This window comes from Euprymna scolopes, chromosome 3 (assembly GCF_053919585.1).
Source record: "Euprymna scolopes isolate OS-2025 chromosome 3, ASM5391958v1, whole genome shotgun sequence".
Classification (NCBI taxonomy): Eukaryota; Metazoa; Mollusca; class Cephalopoda; order Sepiida; family Sepiolidae; genus Euprymna; species Euprymna scolopes.
The window spans coordinates 49,518,336-49,543,657 of NC_136484.1; the positions used below are offsets into that span (position 1 = coordinate 49,518,336).

The following is a 25,322-nucleotide window of genomic DNA, read 5'->3' on the forward strand; positions in this document are numbered from 1 at the left end:
CAAATTATCCCTACTCTTTTGCTTTGTTAATGCAAGTGCATCAATGGGCAGCTGATTAACCAACCATTAAGGAAGACTTGGCTGAACTCTTGGAGCCACATGGCTGAATCATGATTGGTGCAACCTAACTCAATACTGTCATTCATGGGCTGTCATCGTTTTAGATGTGAAATCGGCTCAACTCGACCAGAGTAAATGGTGTTGCAGTAACAACAACAATAAAGAATGCTGATCAATATTTATTACAATCACCTCTAACGCGGAAACTAAGCCTTTTCGGACCTACACACATATATAGAACATAATCCCAAAGTTATTATATTACATGCTCATTCACTAGAATATTCTTAGCAACTGAAATTGAATTTCAAAATAACAAATCAGAAACTTACCCCAACCTTGTCAGTCATATGTGTATGAATGCTATATATATAATCTTAATGGTAACAAAACTTTAGTCTATGCTTGACTTATCCACCAGGTTTCAGTAATGAATGTTCAACAGTCTTTGTTATATCACTGTTTAATGATGTCAGCACACTTTAGCGATTGTCTCCTCAGTAGGAGGTCTGAATCTGAATGAGCTTCACACCCAACAGACTTTAACTCAGAGATTTTTATCTGTGGGATTATCACAAAGACAATGTCTACCAACACAATCCCTAGATTATTCATGAACTCAAAAGAACCATCACAGTCAAAATTAGTTGTAGTATTAATGTCTGCTTGCAGTTCTTGGAGCATGTCATTGAACAGCAATAACGCAAAGATGTAGATGAACGTGTGGCATAGACTAAAGTTTATTTATATCAAATATTATTGGATTGTAGAAAGGATTGTAAACTTTATTAAAGATTCCATGGGTGGGTGACATTTAGTTTGGTTCAGCCTGTATAACTAGAAAAAAAAATGTTACTCCAAATATGATATATACCTTTTTTGAACAGAAGATAAAATATCTCACTTCAAGGATCCATTTATACATTGCATTGATAAAAGAGGTTCAGTACAGAGAAGAATAACTAAATAAATAAATTTCATTCAATTTAGTTAGTTTGCTTATACAGCATATCAACCTTTTCTAGGTTATTTGGTTCAGAGAAAAATATTATAAACGACACACATTGTATATGATACATGATAAATTGAACGACAGTTGCTACCTTACTCATAGTTTGTTTGCAAATTGTGGGTTCATACCTTTCCCAACGTATGCACGTGTAATGTAACACAACAGAGCTGATATTTGAAATCAACAAAGCTTATTCCATAGTCTGCAACCATATCTATTAGACTAATCACACACTCTATTGCTTGTAGAACTGAGTTTAGTTTGTTTTTATTTTATATGAAAGCCTACTTCTATCTCGAGAGAAAATGGAAAGCAGCTTATGCTAAACTCATCTTGTCTAGATAAAAATCATAAATATCTCTACCTATATATAAAAGACAATTTGTGTGTGTGTATGTGTGTGTGTGAAAGAGAGAGAGAGAGAGAGAGAGAGAGAGAGAGAGAGAGAGAGAGAGAGAGAGAGAGAAAGTTCTCTATGTTCTCCGAAACGGATGGGCGGATTTAAAAAAAAATTTCACACAAATGTACTTTATATGTCTGTCAGTGTTCTTAGATAGTTTTTTTTTTAGATAAGTATTAAAAGTCGATAATGATTATAGATCAAAGAAGAAAAAGTGTTAATTGAACAAAAGTTAACACTGATACATCTTAACATCGCAAGTGAATTTTAGAAATGTTATAACCGCACAAGCAGAAGGGCTTGACGTATAAAATCAACTGTAGATTCTTTGATAAAACTGGGGCGCATTCGAAATGAATGTTTCTGCTTAGAGCACAATTGAACCAAGATACTTACCTTTTGCATTTTAAACTTTAATTCAAGCCATGCTACAAAAATAATTTTATAACAACATTAGGTTCTCTACAATGCAATGTAGACTACAATGTATTGTGGACTAATTCACTGCAGGGAACCATGTGAAGCTGCGTTCCGATGCATCATGGCGAATCCCTGACTAGAGCAGGCAATCAATCAATTTGATTGAAAAATGGCCGATTTCATTGATTTCGATGACAAATTGGAAGTGGTATTAGAAGTGTGGAACATTCATCGATCCTAATTCAGTCCCAGGCAACGTTAGGTCCTCCTGCTAGTAACAACATAAAGCATCTTATGTTAAACTTGTCTTGTCTAGATAACAGCCATAGAATTGAATGTTTTTTTCAGGCAACAAACAAACTTGACACCTGAACAACGGCAAAAGATTTCTACATGTCATAGATAAGAGATATTGCTGAGAAGATATGCATATTATATATCCTAGTTTTTATGTTTAAAGTAACGTCGTGTTCAGATATGTCTTTCCAGTACATGAGGTCGCCATTTTGTGTGGTGTGTTTTTGTGTCAGAATGAATAGAAAAGGACAGTAGTAAAGAATGCACATACATTTATCTATACTATTAATAAAATTCTAAATGTTTATTTATTTATGTGTGTATGTATATATACCAATAAAACTTTTGAACGGATGCACCGAATTGAAAAATTCTTTTTTTCCCTGAAAGGTGTGAGTCCCTAGATTGTCCTTATCTATGTATGGTCCATAACAAACAACACGGAGTCACACAAAAAGCCCCAAATAAGGGTTTTTGGCCCGTTTCCTGCATATCGAAAAAGTTACCTGCCCATGTCAATAGAATTTAGCACTGTCTGTATACAGTTGCGGTAATATGTTTCAGCATACGGACAGGGTTTGTAGTGCAATGGATAACTATGGATCAGAAGATTCCAGGTTCGAATCCTGGCAAGTTTGTAATAATTTTAACCATCATTTTATCCAACGTTTACTCATTATCCTTATCCTTAGTTAGGGTATTTTTTTTTCTCAGTGATTTTGTTTTGTGCATATAGGAATTTCCTGTACTCCAAGTTCAGAAGGTAAGCATTAATGGTAAGACGATGTTGAGTGTACTTGATGTTGAGTGTACTCGATTTTGTGTTTGATTCGGCATTGTGTGTGACGATGCAGTACAGCGCTAGTTTTTAATAAAACAGTTTAAAAGGGATAATGAAACATATCAGGTGGTGTGTACTATAGTATATAAGATATGACCACTAGCACTAAAGAAAGAATACATTATAATCCAAATTAAACTAAAACATACACAAGTAGAAAACTATGTACTAATAATGAATAATAAGTAAATGTTACTTACTCTGTATTGTATGTTTCTAAGAGTCAATGTAACTGCAATGTAACCAGAAGATATGACTTAGAGGCAGAGAACGTACTAGAAGTTTGGAAGGTATGATTCAAGGAGGAGGTGAATGACATATACACGCATTTCGAATAATTCATCAGAAACTAAATTCGAAGTTTCTTAGCAGGAGAATTTGTAATGTTGTCCGCGGGCCAACACACATTGTGTGCAATTTCAGTCGCAAAGGAGACCAAGACAAAGAATAGGAAATAAATGAAATTTGCTTTTTAGTTCTGTACAATGACATTAGTTTCCTATCGTTATGGGCATGACGTCACCCACGTGATCTAGAACGCTCTCATATCTCTCACGAGATCTCAAACATTATCCATGTCTCTCACAAGATCTTTGTTTTTCTCTTTTTTATTGTCCCCCCCCCATCGGTGACGTCATTTCTCATGCATTTATATATATGCATTCGCGCTATGTTACAAATGCGTTCCCTAATATTGGCCATAATAAATCCAAGGGAGTTGACTCAGATACTTCTGCCTTGATCTTATCCTTGATTAGAACTCTTTATGGTTCAAAAGTAAATAGGTGGACGTTTTGAGATGAACAGATTTACCCGTGGTTTTCTTTCTATTCAACCTAACATTATACTAAAGTATAGTTCAGTAAATATAAAAACAAGAACACGCACTCTAAAAAATGTGTGCATTTAATCTGTACCTTTAGCAATAAAAGTACTATTCCAAGCATAAGCGTGACAGACCGATAAAAGTGTCAAACTCAAACTTAAGCATGACAAACCAATGAAAGCGTTAATTCTAACTTATGAAATCGCTAATTCAATCTTAACCCATTCATTCATACTATTGTTATATATTACGTTTCTGAATTTTTTAGATGAGGATTGGTTATCATATTATTTGGAATCTTCGGACTACTGTTCTCATCTTGAGTGTTATTTTCACAACGTTTTGGTCGATGTAACCTCGGAGCCTTTTCCGGTGTATCTTAAAACCTCTGTACAGTCATGGCTGATGGAAGAAGAGCGTGCTACCCCCGTGAAGTAAATAAAGTTCCAGACAAAATTCCGTTCAAATTCCCGTATTCGACAGAAATATTCCTAAGTTGGCCAAGATACACTTGAAGATTTTGATTTGACCAATATATATATATATATATATATATATATATATATATATATATATATATATATATATATATATATTGTGAGAGTCAGGGAGATTGGTGAATACGTTTTGGTTCCATTATTAGTAATTACAGGCCATTTTGGAAGTCAGCTCAATATATACGTACACAGTTCAAGAACAAATTAGATCAAGTATGTAGAGATTCTGTAAAAAATCATGCACAAAAAACGTTAAGCATGACAGACACATGAAAGTGCTAATTCAAGCAGAAGACATCTTGCTAGCCATTCAGTTTTGTTCACAATAGGTGCTCGACTGAGTTCCAATCCTTGGCTCCTCCCAGTAAAACATTCACAGCAAGAACTTACCTAGCTCCAACTACAGTAAAAAAAAAAAAACTCCCTGTCTCCCCTCTCTCTGTACTAAAAAGCTGAACGAAACATCTATAAACAAAGTTGTTTTTATTTTATTTTATTTTACAAAGAGGCCACCACATATCAAGGCCCAGAAGCCATTCGAGGATAAGGGTTAATGTGTGTATGGTAGTCATTGGGACAATAGCATAGCAATCATTAGTAGTTGAAATTTGGTATAACGATTATTTTATTTAAGAGGATGGTTCAATAAGAACTTACTTACATTGGACTTGAAAACAACAATATTGTAGTCAGCTGGAAAGCAGACCAGCAGAATAGAGTTCCGCAGGAGGGCAGTTATAAAAAAGAAGCTTTGTTCATGGAATCCACATTTAAGTTTAGGCACTGATAGATAGTGGGGGAAATCTTTTTATAGTGATTTTGATCTCATCTCTAGAACGAACTAGCATGAGGTAACTCCTCAACCAACTACAACTTGGTCGTTTTCAAATCTAATGTAAACAAATACTTGTTGAGCTCTTGTCTTGGATAATCAATTCCTCTCAAATAATCGTCTTCTCATTCCACTTATAGTTTTCAATCTTCTTGTCACGTTGATCGTCATCCATTTAATAATCTCCTTAATCCTTATCTTCGACTATCCCCCCCACGGCTTATTAGTAAAAACTAAGATATTAAAAAAATAAAAAATCTAAGAATATGTTATTTCAAACTCCATAGTGGCAAAATAAAATTGGTCCAATCAATTTGCATATGTAGCAATGGAAGTTCTATTTCATAGTTAAGCACGACAGATCAAAGAAAATACTACTTTGAAGTTAAGAGTGACAGGCATATCACTGAACAGCAGCGCTTTTAGAGATGCTGGATATACTGCTCTATCATATTGACATATAGGAAGATAAGGTGCTGCATGTAACATTAATCTACAAATGGATCATATACACGCACAGAAATTTAAATGTAATGTGAACAAACATGATACTCCCTAAATCATTATCCAGACCCCCTCCTCTCACACAGATCTTGTCCTTAGACCTTCTTGGTCATATGCCTAATTTTTGGAAACCACGAAAGATGATTATTATAAAGACAGAAGATGCTTATTGATTTTAATCTTGAAAAGACCATGACTGTACCTTGGAGGAGAACAGCAGAAAAAGAGTTCCACAAGCGTACAGTTCTTGGGAAGAAGTTACTTGAAGAGAAAGTTGTATTATAACAAGATATCAGAACAGCGAATTGATGAAGACCTCAAGACCAACGAATCAAACGAGCTGGAACAAAGGAAGCAGTGAATAAACTAGACAATTTTAAAGAATCATGTTACTGCCCATTTCATTATCCAGAACACCCCCCCCCCAATCTTGCTTTTACACTTTATTAGTAATGTGTAGGGCTAGGACAACAGCATATTCTTTTCATTATTTTGACTCTCGAGTGTGTATCCGTGGATAGCTTATATTCTTTTATATAGAGTGATGTGGTTATCGGTTGATTAACTGTGTCTAACTGTGTTGGATATATACTCGAGAGTCAAAATAATAAGAATATTTTGTTGTCATTGCCCTAGTAATGTGTTTTATTTTTTATTCTTTTAGAAATCACTCCAGACAAGTTAAGAAACTACTTGATGTAATAAGCTAAAAAGAACGAAAGATGATTAAAACACAGACAGAAGATGCCTATTGATTTCAATCTTGAAAATTGAAAAAAAAAAAACAAGATTATATCTAAACGGAAACAGCAGAAAAGAAGTTCTACAAGCGTACAGCTCTTGGAAAGATGCCACTTGAATAGGAAGCTGTAACAATGAAGACAACTAGACCAATGAGTCAAACGAGCTGTAACAAAGGAAGCAGAGAATAAACTAAACAATTTTGAAGCATACATACCATAATAATATTTATAGAAGAGACCGAGACTATCAACATTACGGTTGTGAGGGAGAAGGTGCAGAGAAAAAGAAAGTTTGGGTGAATAAGAATTTAAAAAAATGCAAAACTATGTACGATTTCGTTTCTGAAGTTTTAAGATGAAGATTGGTAACGTGTATGATTTGTATTATTTAGACTACTGTTCTCATCTTGAGTGTTATATAACCTCCGACCTTCTTCAAGTGTATGTTGTCAAACTCGGGAATCTTTATTTGAAACTCAGGAATCTGTATGGAATTTGGAACGAAACACTTTACTTAATCCACAGAGGCAACAGGATTGGCGGAACAAGAGTATACCACCCCCATGTCTTAAATAATTCCGTTCAAAATTCCATGCAAATTCCTGAGTTGACAGAAAGATTGTGAGTTCGACAAGATACACTTGAAGAAGGTCGGAGGTTAGATCGGCTGAAATGTTGTGCAAATAACACTCAGGATGAGATTAGTAGTCCGAATAACCTAATTAATACAAATATACGATTTCGGTATAAAATGACTCAACAATGGTTGATATGACGTAATAAACATTTCCAAACCAAAAAACAACACTGAAATGTTTGGATGTATCTAAAATAAAACGGATCCATCCAATGTGCACGTTTAGTGATGAAGATGGCATTTCAAACTGAAGCCTGACAGGCCGATAAATAGACAAAGAGGCGAGGAAATAGCTAAGACGTAAATACAAAAAAAAAAAAAAAAAAAAAAAAAAAAGAAAGAAAAATCTTTTATCTAAACTAAAAACAGAACAAAAAAAATCGAGTTTATGATCTGGAGAAATATGACTCATTTTTTGTTACCGGACCAAGAGGCATTTTGTGATAAAGAAAAATGTTTTCTTTTCTAGAAACTTTCAGGAAGCTCTTATCTGAGAACCCATATTTTTTGGGTGATGCTTTGGTAAATAGATTCTGATTCGATTTATGCATTGGAAAGGTTTCATTTTGGAAAACTGCCCAATGAACAAGAGAACAAAATGATTTGCCAAAGGAGGACGAGGAAAGAATATTATTAAAATACTAGCAGGATCAGTGTACCAGCATTGCACAGTGGAAATATGCCCCCCACCCCATCTGTAAAAAAGAAAATCAATTAAACTATGGTTGTTAGTAGGAGCCATTGCCGACCCAGTATAATTGTGGACACTGGCATCCGGGGACAAAATGAATATACCATGGCGAAGTACCGACGCATTTCATATATATATATTTATATATTGAAGAATTTAGCTTCCAAATAATCGAGTATATTTTATAATGAATTGTTCCGATAAAAAAATTACAGAATTTTATTAAAAGAAATATGTAGCATAAATAAAATTGTTAGTAAAAAATAAGTTTGGTTTATTTCGTTTAATAAACTAACATATTTTTCTTTCAGCATTAAAAAACGTAAATATTTGGGAGCTAACCTCTTCAATTTAGTTATAACGAAGACGTCATCATTGTTTTTCTTATGTTTTTAGGAAAAATCTTAATATAAAAGTCGGCATTGTTTTTTTTTCTGTGTTTAGAAAAAGATGAGTCTTATAGTGGATATCCTATTTTAAAATTTGTAACAGGAAGTAAGTAAATGAGTTATTTTAAGTTCGTTTAATGATTTTTTCTATCTCTTGTATTGTTCTATCTTACCTATGCATCAAATGAACTTGAATCTGGCCCCAAAATATGGCTGTTAGTGATGTAATAATGTTAGTAGCGTTCGTTTATGAAGCGAATAACTGGATTCCAGAATATGAAAATTATCAGAGCACAACCAATCAGAATGGACGGAATTTGGAGAGGGGGACTTTATTATTTATGAACATTGGAAAGATTATGTTATGTCTATATATCTATGAGCCAGTTATGATAGGTGTAATCACGATATCTATGGAATATGTAGAAAGATTATGTTATGTCTATATATCTATGAGCCAGTTATGATAGGTGTAATCACGATATCTATGGAATATGTAGAATTGATCCCGGTGACAACTGGTAGCAGTGGTAGGATTAAATAGTTGGAGACGAAAATAGGGACTCTTTCCTCTAAAGATGCTGCTCATCGGATGCAATATAAATGTTTTATTATCACGTCTGAATTTGTCAGTAATGGTGCGGAAAAGCTACATAAGATAGTGGCTATTAGGCTAGATGTATTGAATTTGAGATTTTTTGTTTAGTGTAGGTTGTATTTGATTTATTATTTCTGTTTTATTAATTTAAAGAAAATGTTTATTTCTTTTTTTTCTAGATTTATTTCTATCTATACTTTGGTCCAGAAGGGAATTTTTGCAGTCATTTTATTATATAGGAGATGAAGAGTGAGAAGAGGTAAAATAATTAGCAAGAAAAAACGCTGTGTGTGTGTGTGAGAGAGAGAGAACGAGAGAAAGAAAGAGAGCATAAGAGGAAGGAGAAGTTAGAGGAATGAAGTGGGAAATAGGGAGAGAAATGGGGAGAGAGAAGGAATTCTAAATTTGTAATCAACCTCTCTATCTCTACTATTACATAAAAGGAAGTTTATGTGTGTGTGTGTGTATGTGTTTGTGTGAGAGAGAGATAGTGTGTGAGAGAGAGAAAGAGAGATAGAAAGAGAGTGAGTTCCCTATGAACTCCAAAACGGCTAGACCGACTTTATGAAATTCCACACAGATGTACTTTATGTGCCTGGTAGTGTTCTTAGATAGGTTTTGTATCAGAATGTCTTCAAAAAGTCTCAATAATAAAAAAAAAAATGATAAAGGAAGGAACAGGTGATTTTGACCACAGTTAACACCTTACACAGCCTAACATCACAAGTGCATTTGAGAAGTTTTATTATCACACAAAAGCCCGACATATAAAATCAGCAGTAGGTTCTTTGCTATGACAGGAGCGCATTTGAATGTTTCTGTTTAAAGCATATTTTCACCATGATACTTTACTTTTTCATTTTAAACTTTAATTCAAGCCATTATCACTGCACAAGCAGTAAGCCCACGCATATAAAATCTACAGTAGGTTCTTTGATATAATAGGGGTACGTTCGAAATGAATGTTTCTCTTTGGAGCACAATTGAACAATTCTTCACTTTTGCATTTTAAAGTTTAATTCAAGCCATTATATATAAAAAATCATTTTATAAAATCAACACTAAGTTCTCTACAGTGCAATGTAGAATACAATGTATTGTGGACTAAGTCACTTTGTAGAGGCATGTGAAAGTTCCCCTTGGTGCACTGCGATGAAGCAGAAAGGCCTGGCATATAAAATCAACAGTAGGTTCTTTGATATGACAGGGACGCGTTGGAAATGAATGTTTCTGTTTAGAGCACAACTGAACCATGATACTTGACTTTGATCATTCAATCCTAGGCAAAGTCGGACCTCCGTGTTAGTTTATCATATATACATATTTCTGAGATCATCATCATCATGATCATCATCATCATCATCATGATCATCATCATCGGTTAATCATTTTTTTTGCTGCCATGTGTTGGATGCAATTATAGTTTCAGAAATTTAGAGGATATTATGTGATCATGATGATTAAACAAAAAAAAAAGAAGGAACACAAAACAACAGATAAAACTAGAACACAATGATTATATACGTATACGTTCTATAACATGCTGTAGGAAGTGCTGTTGGTGTTGAGCAAAAGAATTCTTCAATTATTTTCCTATAATTGCTGAATTTACAGAGGAAAATCGAGATTATTCTATTATATATTATATTATGATAGGAAAAAGGGGAAAAGGAAAGAAAGAGAAAAATCTGAGTTGGAGATTTGTGTTGAAAATAATTGCAGAATTTAAATTGAAGCGCAATATTCGTCCAAATATTGCTTCGAAGTAACAACATCGATTCTATGCAATAGCCTGACAAATCCTGAAGACGATGAAACACGCAAAATTCTGTGTAGTTTAATTGCAATATATGTTTCAAACTTACTATACATACATATATATATATATATATATATATATATATATATATATATATATATATATATACAGGGTGACCAACAAAAACGGGCCCCAACTATAATTATGCTCCGTTTCTTAGTGTTTTGTCCGAACGAAATGAAACTTTGGTTATAACTAGTTTATTATATTCAAAACATCACATCAAAATACTAGGCTCTTTGGCCTTTTTTTCTCCGTCGACTGTAAAATGCTCAGAAAAACAATTGAATGTCCTGTTTTTTTTTGGGGTCACCCTGTATAACTACATATATGCATACATACATATATATACATACATACATATATATACATACATATACATACATATATGTACATACATACATACATACATATACATACATATATGTACATACATACATACATACATACATATACATACATATATGTACATACATACATACATACATACATATACATACATACACATATATACATACATACATATACATATATATATATATATATATATATATATATATATATATATATATATATATAACTTTGCAAGGATGAGATATAGGTAAAATATTTTTGCTTGTTTTCTTTTCCTTATAAGGGAAATGGTTTCTATGTTTTATTGATGAAGTGTTTTTTATTCAATAAGTCTGACGGAAGGCTGTTTTTGTGAAAATTTTCAAATGACATAATGTTTGAATTTGTCTCTGCCATATTTCCATGATGTACAGGCGCAAACGCAGACCCCCAATTTTATTATACCATCCCTATTTAAGTTGAAACATACTTATCAAAATATTCTTATGTACATCTATATTAAAAACCCTTGTAAACGTTTTTGTTTTCATTTTTTATTTCCATACTTTGGGGGCCAGGCGCAAACGCAGACGCCACAATTTTTATGAATCACCGTTCTGCCAGATCAAACATACCCATTCCTGATCCTCGATACATCTTCTATCATTATATGCAATCAGTTTTTTAAAATAGTCAACCATATAGGAGCCTATTCAGGACCACACACACACACACACACACACACACACACACACACACACACACACACACACACACACACACAAACGTTCAGCTTTAGATATATATATATGCTTATCTATCTTGGTGAAAGAAGAATATATAAAAATATTACAATGAAGGAAGGAGATATGTCACCATTTTCACTGAAAATCTATAGGCATAAATTCTCATTAGCACAGAATCTTGCCATGCGTAATTGAGGGTGGTTGTCTCCCCTTCCTCCTCTACAGCCACAAGTTATAATCTGAGAAATTTCAGACAATCCATTTCTCTGCTTCCTTTCAATTAGAATTAACAGATACATAAAAAAGCCTGTGTAATAAATTAAAGTTTTCTTATGTACGAGATGCATCTGCCCATGGCGCCCTAAGCATTTAGCAGTACATAGCTGAGAGGTACATAGCTGCCTTGAAACAATTCGCCTATTCAATTGGTGTTACTTCACATGACTTTTTCACATGCTGTTTTGTTTATATATATATATATATATATTAGTGATGCGACGATTCCAATATTTTTCCTGATTCCGATACTATTACAGATTCCACACGAAATTCCCGATTCCGATACAATTAACAATTCCGATTTTTTATAAATTTCTAAATATTTTACTATGAAGTTGTTATTTTGTCCCGATTTCTGTAAAAACACATCTTAAATGTGCATATATTTTCTCAAACATAAAAACACACTTATGAGGCGGTGATCTAGAGATTTTAGTCTTACTGGAAGTTTAAATAAATAAATATTTATTATTTGATTATTACTACAAGCAATGGAAGACATTTTGTAAAAAAAAAAATAATATAAAATAGATGATTAAAGGAATCGGTTTTAGCATCAGAAAATACACTCAAATTTTCCCGATTTTGATACCAATTATGATCTCCCAAAAAGCTCCGATTTTTCTGATTTCCAATTCCGATTCTGATGAATCGTCCCAACAATAATATATATATATATATATATATAAACATTAAGGTATTGGCATGAATTAGATTACTGGTTAGTGAATCTAGTAATTTCAAGTCTTATATAATACTGGAAGAAAAATTCTTATAAGACAATCCCGGCCAAATAAAAATGGCTCAATATACTAGAGAGAGCAAATAAAATGGATTTTCAATGTAAGTACATCTCCTCACAGGAAAAAATTCTAGCAAAATACTAATATTGGTTCGAAATTATTTTGCTAAATAGCACATACAGAGAAAATATGAAAGATGAAATGCCGTTAAGGGACATAGAGAAAGGGAATTAGTGTTGAAAGCAAAAATAAGATATGATAATCCATGGATACAGGATTCTAATTCAACCATTGTATTCTTTAGTTCAAACAATAAATTTTTATGTTGAAAAGAGATTCTTTTTAATGAATTTGAACACAAATTCTAATTTTATATATATATATAAAAACATAAATATAATGAAATAGATTAATTACACTGTCCAATAAAAAAAATAATTGTCATGTTGCCTAAGATGTTTCAACGGTTTTTATTTAATTTGAGGATGCAGATTCCAGAAATGCTGTCATTTCTTTTCTATCAGGTCTAATTTTTCTACTACGGTATACCCCTCCCCTCCTTTGTAGGACGCTGATAGCTACAATAAAAACGAGCATTTTTTTTCAGTTGATTTCCTTCGTTTTGACTGCATAACAGTCATCGAAATGGTTATTCGGTTCACTCCAAACTATTGGAACACCAAAACAGAGTGACTTTCTATCCTTTCTTTTTTTGTCCACCATCGAAAATGCAAAACACATTGCTTGCATAAAAATATGAAGTGCCCATACCTTACCTTGATCAGCCAGCATTAATTTGAAGTAAGCAAGACAAGCACACTTCACAAATTCACTGATCCCCTTTCTGTTAGATTGCAACGTATATTCCCCACAAATATAGCCAACCACATTTGGATTGTTTAAACAACATCGTCTAGGAGATGATGTAGTAATGCTTAATTTTTGCTCAAAAAAATCTGCAACGAAAGTAAAATAATGCAGCTTAATTATTCCCTGTCTGACTTATAAATGAATTCCTAACATTAACGGAGGCAGGAGCTTAAATATGATATTTTAATTTGTCCATATTTCGTATATATTATCATACAGTCGTGATTTCAAAAGTAAAAAAAAAAAAAAAGTATTTGGGTACCATCAGCTAGAATCGAAACCGAAAGCAAAACTGTAGCATTCAAAGCTGGTGACGTTACCACTGTACCAACGTGACACGCATATAAACTGATTAAAAATAAACTAAGATGAATGTACAAAATATAGAACGATTTTTTTTCAATTTTGACCCATTTTTGACTCCTTAAAAACTATTTATTACAGCTAAAGACCCATAAAAAACGGTCCGTAAAAAATCCAATCATTAGAGGCCCCTAGCACCGCTCTGCGACTTTTAGTTTCTGAAGAGATAGACATTGAAAATATGGGGACAGATATATATACAGACAGACAGACAGACATAGTGAGTTTTATAAATTAGATTAAGAAAATAAACTAAATAAAAATCCAATCATTTGAGGCCCCTAGCGCCGCTCTGCGACTTTTAGTTTCTGAAGAGATAGACTTCGAAAATATGGGGACAGATATATATATACAGACAGACAGACAGACATAGTGAGTTTTATAAATTAGATTAAGAAAATAAACTAAATAAAAATCCAATCATTTGAGGCCCCTAGCGCCGCTCTGCGACTTTTAGTTTCAGAATAGATAGACTTTGAAAATATGGGGACAGATATATATACAGACAGACAGACATAGTGAGTTTTATAAATTAGATTAAGAAAATAAATTTACTTTAACCCAGAAATCAAAATAAACATGCCGCAATCAGTGGGCCTATTTACTACTTAATGTGCACTTCTTACCAACTACATACCTTATTGTATAGCAAATTTGACTTTTACTTTAAAGTTTGTGATGTAATAATCAATTAACATACATCACAATAACAACCTATAATTGTAATTATGAAGCTAGAATCACGCCTAATGTACTGTCGTCGCACGCACCTACGTTTCACAGTCAGATAAACTATTCTAAAATATACCGACTCTAAAAAAAATAGTACATAATCTACGGGTATATTTATTTAAAGAGAAAAAGTAAAAACTGAAAAAGAAAAAATGACGCGCATGAGGAAGTAAAAACAGTAACAACAAACGAGTGTAGGAAAATGGAAGAGTTAAAGAAATCGAAAAACTGAATAAATTCATAAATAAATGGGACATGAAATGTCACGTTGCATGACAAAGTAAACAAACACATTGTCCAGAAGAAGAAATGAGTAAAACATACTGCTGATGTCTGGGATGGGAGCGGATAAAGAAAAAACAAACGTGCTGTATTGCCAGCGGTTGCAAAAAAGGAAGTAAAGACCAATCGGAAGAGGAAATTAAAGAAGAAAATAACTTTTTAGTTAAGAGTAACTTAAAGGGAGACAGTGGGTTCAAAACAGGGAGGCAGAACACTTAATTTAAAGCTAAAAAAGGTATGAATTAAAAATATCTCAACAACTTGACCTGATGAGAAAAAATTAATATGGTTTTCAGAATCAAAACCCCCAATTTATATATATTTATAATTGACAATTTTTAAAAACTTGATGTTCTTAAATGGATTCTTTGCATCTATTAATAGTTTCAACATTAGCTTTTGATAATACGCACACATTTCTCGCCAATACACAAGAGATTAACGATTTCTTATTGAAAGAATTTTCCAATTTCATGTTTTGTTGAACATTGTGTTCACCTCGCTTCACGATTCCATCTGTGAGTGTAATTCTATTGGAATTGATATTTCCATCTTCAATTATTGATTCCGTTTCTTTCCCAGCACATAAAACACTCAAACACTTCATCAGTTTTATCGAATTATCTTGCAATCGTTGAATGGTTTATCATAAAAAAATGCCGCTGCATTCTTGTTAATTGAAAAGTGTAACCAGAAAAGATAAGAAACGTGTATAGATTAAAAAAATAATAATACAATACAATTAAGTTTACTGATATTTATTAATTTCAGATCATCATCATCATCATCATCATCATCATCATCATCATCATCATCATCGGTTTAACATCCATTTTGCATGATGGCATGTGTTGGACGGCTTTGATAAATTGACTTAGCAAAACTAACTTATCTCTGGCCGGGTCTTCATTTTTTTTTCAAGTTCATCCTTATCATTTCATTCCATGCTTTCTTTCGCTTTTCCTTGTGAACTGGCCCTGCTACCTCAACTGTTCTGCATTTACTTACTCAAAAACTTTCATCGATTTTTTCAACGATGCCATAACAGCAAATTCTACTCTTCTGTGTACATCTCCCGATACTGTCCAAATTTAATTTTCATCTTAGATCATCAAATCTAAGTTTGCTTTGAAGACTTAAATTATTCTCATACTAGCAGGCCACCCAGCATTGACCGGTCGTAAAATATGCATAAATATTATATTTTAATTCATGCAGATTTCTTATTTAATACTATCGAGCTAATTCTCTATTATTATCCAATATATATAATGATTTCAAAAGTTAAAAAAAAAAGATATGACTTAAGTACCATTTGTTAGAATCGGAACCAGAACGTTTAACACTCCAGCCTTAGTTGTTATTTATCCCTCCAACATTGTTAACATCTGAACTACGGACAGATAGATACAAAAAGGATAAAAATTAGGCGACTTTTAGCTGTGAATGTTTAATTTTGACCATGTGCACCAGAAACAGAAAGAGTAATGTTTTATTCAACTTACTCCGCCAAGGTCAACTATTTTATTTTTAATTTTGATTCCTTTAGCAGCAATGTTTGTCGGCTAAAAACCAAATCAAAAATATGCTACATATCCAAATATGCTATATTTCAAATTTCAACTCTGTAGACTAAATATTCCAAGATATATATATATATTATATTATCCGATTATAGTCGGATACCAAAATTCCATGTCCTTTTTTGTTTCAACTTTTATTTTTTTATATATATGTCCCTTTAAAAAGATTTAATCTTTAATATATTTTGTTTGTATGTGTTGAATGGCAAAATTATTTCAAATAAAATTTTGCTAATCACTTTTCCACTGAGGTGTTGAGGCTACATCGAAAATCCATGGCTTAAGGAAAGTACTCTGAATTGTATTCTTTGTTCAAATAATAATTTTTTGTTTTGAAAAATAATATTTTTCTAAATTAAATTTAAATATAAAAAAAAACTATAAATAGTTATATAACTATTTAATTTAATCGCATAAATTAATATACAAAGATATAATTTTATGCGTAAATTTTCAGTATTTACTTCAATAGTGCTTGATATTTTCATAACTTACTATATATATATATATATATATATATATATATATATATATATATATAACTACTTCATTTACTCACATAAAATTAATATACGAAAGTATAGATTTATGCGTAAACTTTAAGTATTTACTTCAAAGGTGCTGAATACATAGGTAGAGCTAGTTAGTAATTTATAAGATACATATGGCGATTAAGCTACACTGAATATTCGGCGTTTCATCCACTCTAGGACTCCTCAGGCTTATGCGCGAATTCTGTAGTTGTTTATCGTTTTTATATGGTCCTCTTCTATTGAGGATTTAGTTAGCCAATCAGCTTTCTAGTATACACCGCGCCCCTTCCTATCAGCCAATGGGCATGCATTTTATCGAACAAAGGATCTGTTTTAAAACTAGGTTAGTGGTTTAAGGCAGACATTTTCTTTTTTTTTTGTTAGTTTATATATAAATATACATGTGTACATACATATATGCACATATATATACATATATATATACATACATATATGTGTGATCGTTTATGTATATTCATGTTTATTTAATTTATTTATTTGTTTATTTTCTATTGTTTTTGTTAGTTTTAAAACTATTTTGTATCGCTATCCTAGAGTAAATTTTATTTTGTGAACACAGTTATTTGCTATTTCTCTTCTACAGTTTAATATATTTTGGGGTTCTTTAAAGTATAGGATAGCAAATTTTTCATGAAGGCATAATCTACATGGGTCGTCTAAATGCCTACACATGGTAGCTGGTCTTATTATTTTCCATTCGACTACCGGCGAATGTCCGCTTTCTTTGAGTTCCCAGTATTTATTCGCTAGTGTTGTTTTTATACGGTGTTTTTTATCGTTGAATGTACTTTTGTGGTCATAGTATCGGGTTTTGAAATCTAAGGAGGTCATGCCTACGTAATATTTCTTGTTATTCGGGTTTTCTTTTGCAAATATTGTTGCCTGATAAACTATGCTTTTTGTTAGACATTTATTTTGAACTAGGCAAAGTTTGCGGTGTCTACAGTTGCATTTATCTTGTTCGTTATTAGTATTTTTATTTATCATATGGTTGTTCTTGTCCGGGGTTGGTTTGTTATTATTATTATTATTGTTGTTATTATTATTATTATTATTATTATTATTATTTCTGCTAGTGTTAGTTTTATTTTTGTCATGGTGTCTACTTTTTTATTGTTTATTTTTTTGTTGTTTACATTGTTTTTATTTAGTATTTTGCTATTATGTGCCTTAATTATCATCTCTAAATTTTCGCAACAACTGTAGGATAACTTTAAGGTATTTTTATTGAAGATTTTGTGTAAGGGGTTGGTTGCGGGAAAGTGTTTTTTAATAAGATCTAGAAATTTCTTTACAAATTTTGTTTTTAACATTTGATTGTATGGAGCCGTATACCAAATTATAGTTCTTTTTTTTCTATTTTTAATTTTATTATAGTTATTGGTATTTTGTTGCTTATATTTGATATCGATATTTTTGTATCCACTATTTTTTAGGGCTGTTTCGTAGATATTGGTTGACCTGTTAAATGCATTTTCATCGCTTGAGTTATTACTGAGTCTATTTACGATCGAGTTAGGAATGTGTTTTATAATTGATGGTGGGTGATTGGACTTAGGGTTTATGTAAATTGGAGAAGCTTTATCTTTTAAGTATGGTTCATATGTGTTTTTATCTAAGTTTAACGTGACGTCCAGGAAGTTTGTTATTTTTATGTTAGCTGATATGTCTGCTTTTAGGCCTAATTTTTTCATTTCCTTGTGTATGATTTTCTTAAAGTTTTCTCCCTTGACTTTGTTGGAGTTTTTTATTATAGCTAGTTCTACAGGAAAGGATGCGGTGGATACTAGAAAGCTGATTGGCTAACTAAATCCTCAATAGAAGAGGACCATATAAAAACGATAAACAACCACAGAATTCGCACATAAGCCTGATGAATCCTAGAGTGGATGAAACGCCGAATATTCAGTGTAGCTTAATCGCCATATATATTTTATAAATTACTATATATATATATATATATATATATATATATATATTATCTATATATATCATATATATTTACATACATACATACATACATACATACATACATACATACGTACGTACATATACACACATACATATATATACATGGGCATACATAGATGGATTTAAAGCTAATACACGGTATGGGAGAATTTTGAAATAAAGTTTTGCTCTCTTCTAAGTAAATCACCATAAAAACGAAGACAGGTTTCCTTGTTATAATAAGTAGAAATGATGCAACTATTAATTATGCGAGGCAAACTTTTTTTTAGCAATTAATTTGTTTTAAAATAAATGAATAAAATATGGTGAAAATTACCCATGAATAACAAAGAAAATAAGAATCAGTAGAGGTCAAATCTTGCGAACAAATATATAGTTACTTATGATTGACCCCGTGTGTGTGTGTGTGTGTGTGTGTGTGTGTGTGTGTGTGTGTGTGTGTCCATTTGCATGATTAAGTCTATTTAATCAGCAATTCAGCAAAGAATACAGATTTGTTTACCTTGGAAATATTTATAGTCTAATATAATTTATTTTGTCGTCTTTGTACTTAATACTTATATAATGGGAGAAACATTATGGCTGAATAAAATTTGAATAATTTTATCGAAGGGTACAGATTTGGAATCTTCCCTTCTGTAAATTGATATGAATACTATTTGGAATAAACTTTGCTCTCTTAACGTTCTGGTCTGTAAAATATCGAAGCTCAATATATACGAGGAGCATGCAATAAGTAATGCCCCTGATCTACTTCCCATAGAAGTAGAGCAACGAAACTTGGCACAGTTATTAGTTTTTCTCTACATATGGACCACCCACACTTATGCATTTCTCCCATCGTTTGATGCAGCTCTGAAGACCGTTTTTGTAGAACACCCCAGGTTGGTCCTCCAACCACGACGTGACTTCAGAAATCAAGGCTGTATCATCTGGGAAACACTTTCCTTTCAAAAACAACTTCATGGCTGGGAAGAGGTGAAAGTCAGAAGGTGCAAGGTCAGGAGAGTAGGGAGGATGGGAAGGATTTCATAACCACACGCCCATGCTTCTGATCTGGCGACATGCAAGTTGTGGACTTGAGTGGTGTCCTGCAGGAGGAGGGTACCTTTGCTGATCTTGTCCTGCCTCTTGATTTTGATAGCTTCCCTTAATTTCCTAAAAAGTGAAGCATAATAGGCTCCTGTAATTATGGTACCCTTTGCCAGGAAATCTGTCATCACTACTCCGTCCTGGTCTCAGAAGACTGTGAGCATGACCTTGCCAGTGGAGGGCTGCACCTTTGCCTTCTTTGGAGGTGGTGAGTCCAGGTGCTTCCACTGCATTGACTGGGCTTTGGTCTCTCGATCATAGTGATGGACCCAGGTTTCATCCTGTGTAATCAGTCTTTTGAAAAACTTTGACTCATCTTTTTGGCACATCTCCAAATTCATCCTCGAGCACTAGACGCGTTCTCGCTTCTGGAATGGTGTGAGCAACCTGGGAATCCATCTGGCAGACACCTTATGCATATGCAAATGGCCATGAATGATAGTTTCCACAGACCCTGTACTAATCTTGATATCTTGAGCTATTTGGCGAATAGTAATGCGCCGATCTTCCAAAATGTCAGTCTCAACTTGACGGACAGATGCCTCATCAATGGTAGAAGGGGGGCGACCAGGTCTGGGAGCTGTTTCCACAGACTTCCGGCCATGTTTGAATTCACGATGCCAGCATTTTACAAGGTCATATGATGGTGCATTATCACCATAAGTTTCTTTCATTTCATCAAAAATCTCCTGTGGTGTGCGTCATTTCAAATACAAAAACCGAATCACTGCTCGACATTCAACAGGCTCCATTTCACACCTGACTCAGTTCAAACACCTGTAAAACAGAAACCACAATTAGTTCAGAGCTGTAATTTGCCACATAACCCGTAGAGATATAAATCATTGCACATGCAAAATTTCAGCTAGATCAGATGACTGGAAGTGGGTCAGGGGCATTACTTATTGCACGCCCCTCGTATATAGAGAGAGAAAGAGAAAAGATATCAATGTGTTTGGTTAATTTTACAATAACCATCTGTCTTTTTTTTCGGCAGTTAATGCTATCTAAATATATATATTAAAACCGAAATACAAAATGTTCAAGTTTCTAAAACTCCTTTATCAGCTCATAAATCTGACATATTTGCTAACAACTTCCTTGGGGTAAATTATGTTCAGTGATTTGAGTTAAACTCATGCATGAAAATATGAGGTGCCCTCAATAAGTTTCCAGACTTTTTTTCTACAGACATTTAAAATTGTCATAGATTCTTGAAAATTTAATATATTATTGCTATACGTCTTACAAGATCACTGGTCAATTTTTATAATTTCAGGTTCAAATGAACAGCTACAGCAAGAATTGGAATTCTCTCCACTAAAGCCTGATTATCACAGCTGGTGAATTTCAAAACTGCAGTCTGGACGCGAGGACATTTTTGAAGAACAATATCGAATAAATTCTGTTTTAAACTTGGAAAATATGACGCAGAAACGTATGGAATGCTTCAGATTGCTTTTGGACCAACTTGCATGAATCGATCATCAGTTTTTGAGTGGTATAAGAGATTCAAGGAAGGCAGTGAGTCTGTGAAGGATGATGAGAGTTGATTGGCCAAGTAAAGAATTTCATGGATAAGGACCGTGGTGTGTCTATAGAGACAAAAAGTGCACAGTTTGATGTCAGTATGGGAACTGTACATTCATGTGGAAGATTTGTGCAAAGTTTGTCCCAAGAGTGCTAAAAAAATATCATAGACTATTTGACCAAGATGGGCATCAAAACAGTTCCTCACCCTTCTTCTAGCCCAGACTTTGCTCTCTGTGAGTTTTGGTTATTCCTTAAGCTCAAGGAAAACCTTAGAGGCTGTCGTTAGGAGACAATTGAGATGAAAAAAGCTGTGATGAGGGTCATTGGCACGGTCACACAAGAGAACTTCCATGGGGATCTTTCAGAAGTTGTGGGATCAATACAACAAGTGCATTGCAGCCGGAGGAGATTACTTTGAAAGGGGACTAGAGTTAGACTAGAGTTTCATGTGTACTATCTATAAAAGTGTCCATACGAAAAAATCTGGAAACTTTTTGAAAGCACCTCACATCTTTATTTATTTGAGAATTTGAATAGATGTACAGATTCTCTTGGGTAAAGAAACTTCGCCCTCCCCCCATGTTTTTTGTTGATGTGTCTGTAGCAGTGATTAACTATTTTCTTTTGGCAGAATAATAAGCGTACAGAGGCGATTTGGTCGTGCGTTACAGTACAGGATCAACTCACTCAACTTTACTTCACTGACACACACATACACACACATGATGATTGCAACGTCTTGTCAGACGAGTGCCACTCCCTCAGACATTTAAAATCCATGAGCCCAAATGCCTGAGGGAGTATCTATACAAAGATGATGTTACAGAGTCTTAGCTTTGTACGACAGCTAAGTCTCTCTCTCGGTTCAAAATGTTGAGATCTAGCAACAAGCAAGAGCAAGATAGCCAGCAACAAATTAAACTGCAGACCAGCTTAATGCGGGTACTGGCCTCCCGCTTTGTTTTTTAAATCAGAGATTTGCTTCTCCTAGAAAGGTTGCCTTCACCACGGCTTATGGGAGCCCTCTCCACCCCAATACACACACACACACACACACACACACACACACACACACACACACACACACACACACACACACACACACACACACACACACACACACACACAAATATACACTGTGCTAGTTGGCTGTTGACCCAGAAAAAGAGTTCATTCGCCCTTTGGACACATACACACACATATACACACTGGCTGCTGAACTTTTCAGACTGGCTAGTGAAACTTTTATATCTGCTGTAAATACTTAAATGTGAGAAGACTTTGTATGCTGTGCCACAAATATATGGTATCACTGTTATATAAAAGGATTATGTGATTGTATTTCATGTTATAAACCTTCTGATGTCATAGCGTTACTAAGCTTACAATCACTTCTGATCCACATTATACGTTCATATTTGATTGATCTGCAACCTGAATCAGAAAGACACCTGATTTGAGCAGACTATAAACATATTCAGTTATAAAAACAAAAGAAAAACTTGCATAAGTTTCCCCTTGTTGGCTTTTGTAATTCTATATTGAGACAGACAAATGGGAATTTAAATTCGTTAACACAATCAACCGTTCGACATGGGATTATTGAACTTTTACAGGAAGTTTTGATCAACATTTTGTTAGAAAAGAAATGGATCAACCATAGTCAAGGGCAACTCAAAGACCCCCTTTTTATTGCCTTCTACATTGAGATGCGATTCCTTCTACCTGTATTGCTTCACTTATTCTTGATCCTTATCTTATAACGCTGAATGTTTAGCAAGGAGGCATTATGTAACATCTTTTTTCAGTTTTTGGTAAGACTTGATCAAGAATTGAACACTGATCTCCTGGCTCATTAACAAACACTCTAACCATTACGTCAAATAAGCCAATAGAAGCAGACTTTATTTTAACACAAGCTGTTTTAAACAAGTAGTCCTTATGTTGCTCGAGCACAAAGGAAAAGGATGAAAAAGATGACTGACATTTAATTTTGGTGACTTTAATTTCTATATCAAATTATTTTATGAAACATGATTTTTTTTTATTCGTTTTAATACTTGGGATTAATCAATTAATAAAAAAAAAATGCTAACATGTAATTAGTGTGGAAAATTACCTTTTAATGTTTTAAAATATAAAGTATTTTTAAATATTTATTTTTACAGAAGTCAAAGAAAACTTGTTACGTAATGACTTTCCTTTATTGTTTAAGAATATTCTGTGAGTAAGGGAAAATGTAATCACTCTAAAAGTTGTCTTAGCTGAAAGATTATCTTTAGAAAAAAAAAAAAAACTGATCCAAAATAAAATATATCCGTGTCGATAACAGTATTTTTTTTTTAAAATGAAAAAAATGTGGCTAGTGTGAATCAAATATCGCTATTTCAAACGGATTACTGTTTGGATCTGGCTCTGAAAATCTTGTATGATAATTTTAAATGTTAGATATTAGAAATTCAGATGCCATTTAAGTTTTGTTCGTAATGAACATATTGATTATTTCAATTTTTGTAAAGAAACCGAGAAAGGAAAACAGCAAATGATTAATTTTCAAATACAATGAAAATAAAGACAACGACACAAAATAATCAAATTGCAAACATTCTATTGAAAATTATTCAAAACATCTTCACTCGATTTACATCTGTCTGACACCAATTGTCTTCTTTGAATAATAATCAAGAAGTCTTAGACTTCTGTAGTAGATATAGAATCAATTGACTTCCTGTTCTGGCTTTCCTGTGGGAAATTGAGACTAAAGACATAAGCAGCGAAGGTAGTTAGGGTAAAGGCAGAAGTAGATAATTATTTTATTACTTTTTTCAGTTATTATGCATTAAGTAGAGCAATAAATTCCGCGTTTTACGTTTGCTGTGGAGCGTTTTATATTCTATATATGATGCGACAATTTATACGAGTAAAAAAAAAAAGGATAAAATCACATAAAATTAAAAGCAGTTTGCATAGTCATCTTTGAATATATGACGTTATGTTCGCCGCTTATCATCGGGGTTTTTATGAGAAAATACAATAAACACTCGACTAGCTACAACCATTATCAGCAATTTTCCTCACTCTCTATATGTGCCTAATTCTACAACACAGATTCCATGAACAAAGCTTCTTTCATAGAACTGCCCACATGTAGAATATTTTTCGATTGGCCTGCTTCCCAGGCGATTATAATATGATAGCCTTCAAGTTTAATGCAAACAAGTTCTTGTTGAGCCGTCCTCTTAAATAATTAAAATTCTACCCAATCTACACCATTAACGATTACTAAATTGTCACCCTACATTCATTAACCCTTATCTTCGAGTGACCTTCGGACCTTGATAAATGGTGTCTACCTTGTTATATAAAAAAAAACAGTTTCTCATCATGATGCTACAAACTATATTTGTTTCACCTTAATCCACATAAAATAATAGTTATCTTCTCTTGGTTTGTCTATAAACAACAGCAAAAAATGTCCCCATTGAAATGATTGTATTTGATAATTATTAGAATGTCACCCAGCTTTGCCTGGTATTCCTGCTATCACCAATATGTGACACAAAGTCAGAAAGTGGGGATCTAAGCAAGCTCCCCTAAAGGAGGGGCACTCTTGCAATTACAAAAATTGCCTGAGTATCCCCGTCAGCATTCCCCATTCGGAGCACCTCAGACAAC

The 25,322-nt window shown here is 33.3% G+C and overlaps 1 protein-coding gene across 5 annotated transcripts in view; it reads right to left on the minus strand.

Annotated features, from left to right (window-relative positions):
• Positions 1-25,322, minus strand: part of LOC145254880 (uncharacterized) — an 814,065-nt gene that overhangs the window by 311,173 nt on the left and 477,570 nt on the right. Inside the window, exon 1 of one of the 5 annotated variants that reach the window (XM_080113803.1) lies at positions 6,648-6,927. The exons of the other annotated variants lie outside the window; for them this stretch is intronic. The gene's annotated coding sequence lies outside the window, so the exon portion shown is untranslated. Of the gene's footprint in view, positions 1-6,647; positions 6,928-25,322 lie in introns of those variants that run through there. 5 annotated transcript variants of the gene reach the window in all.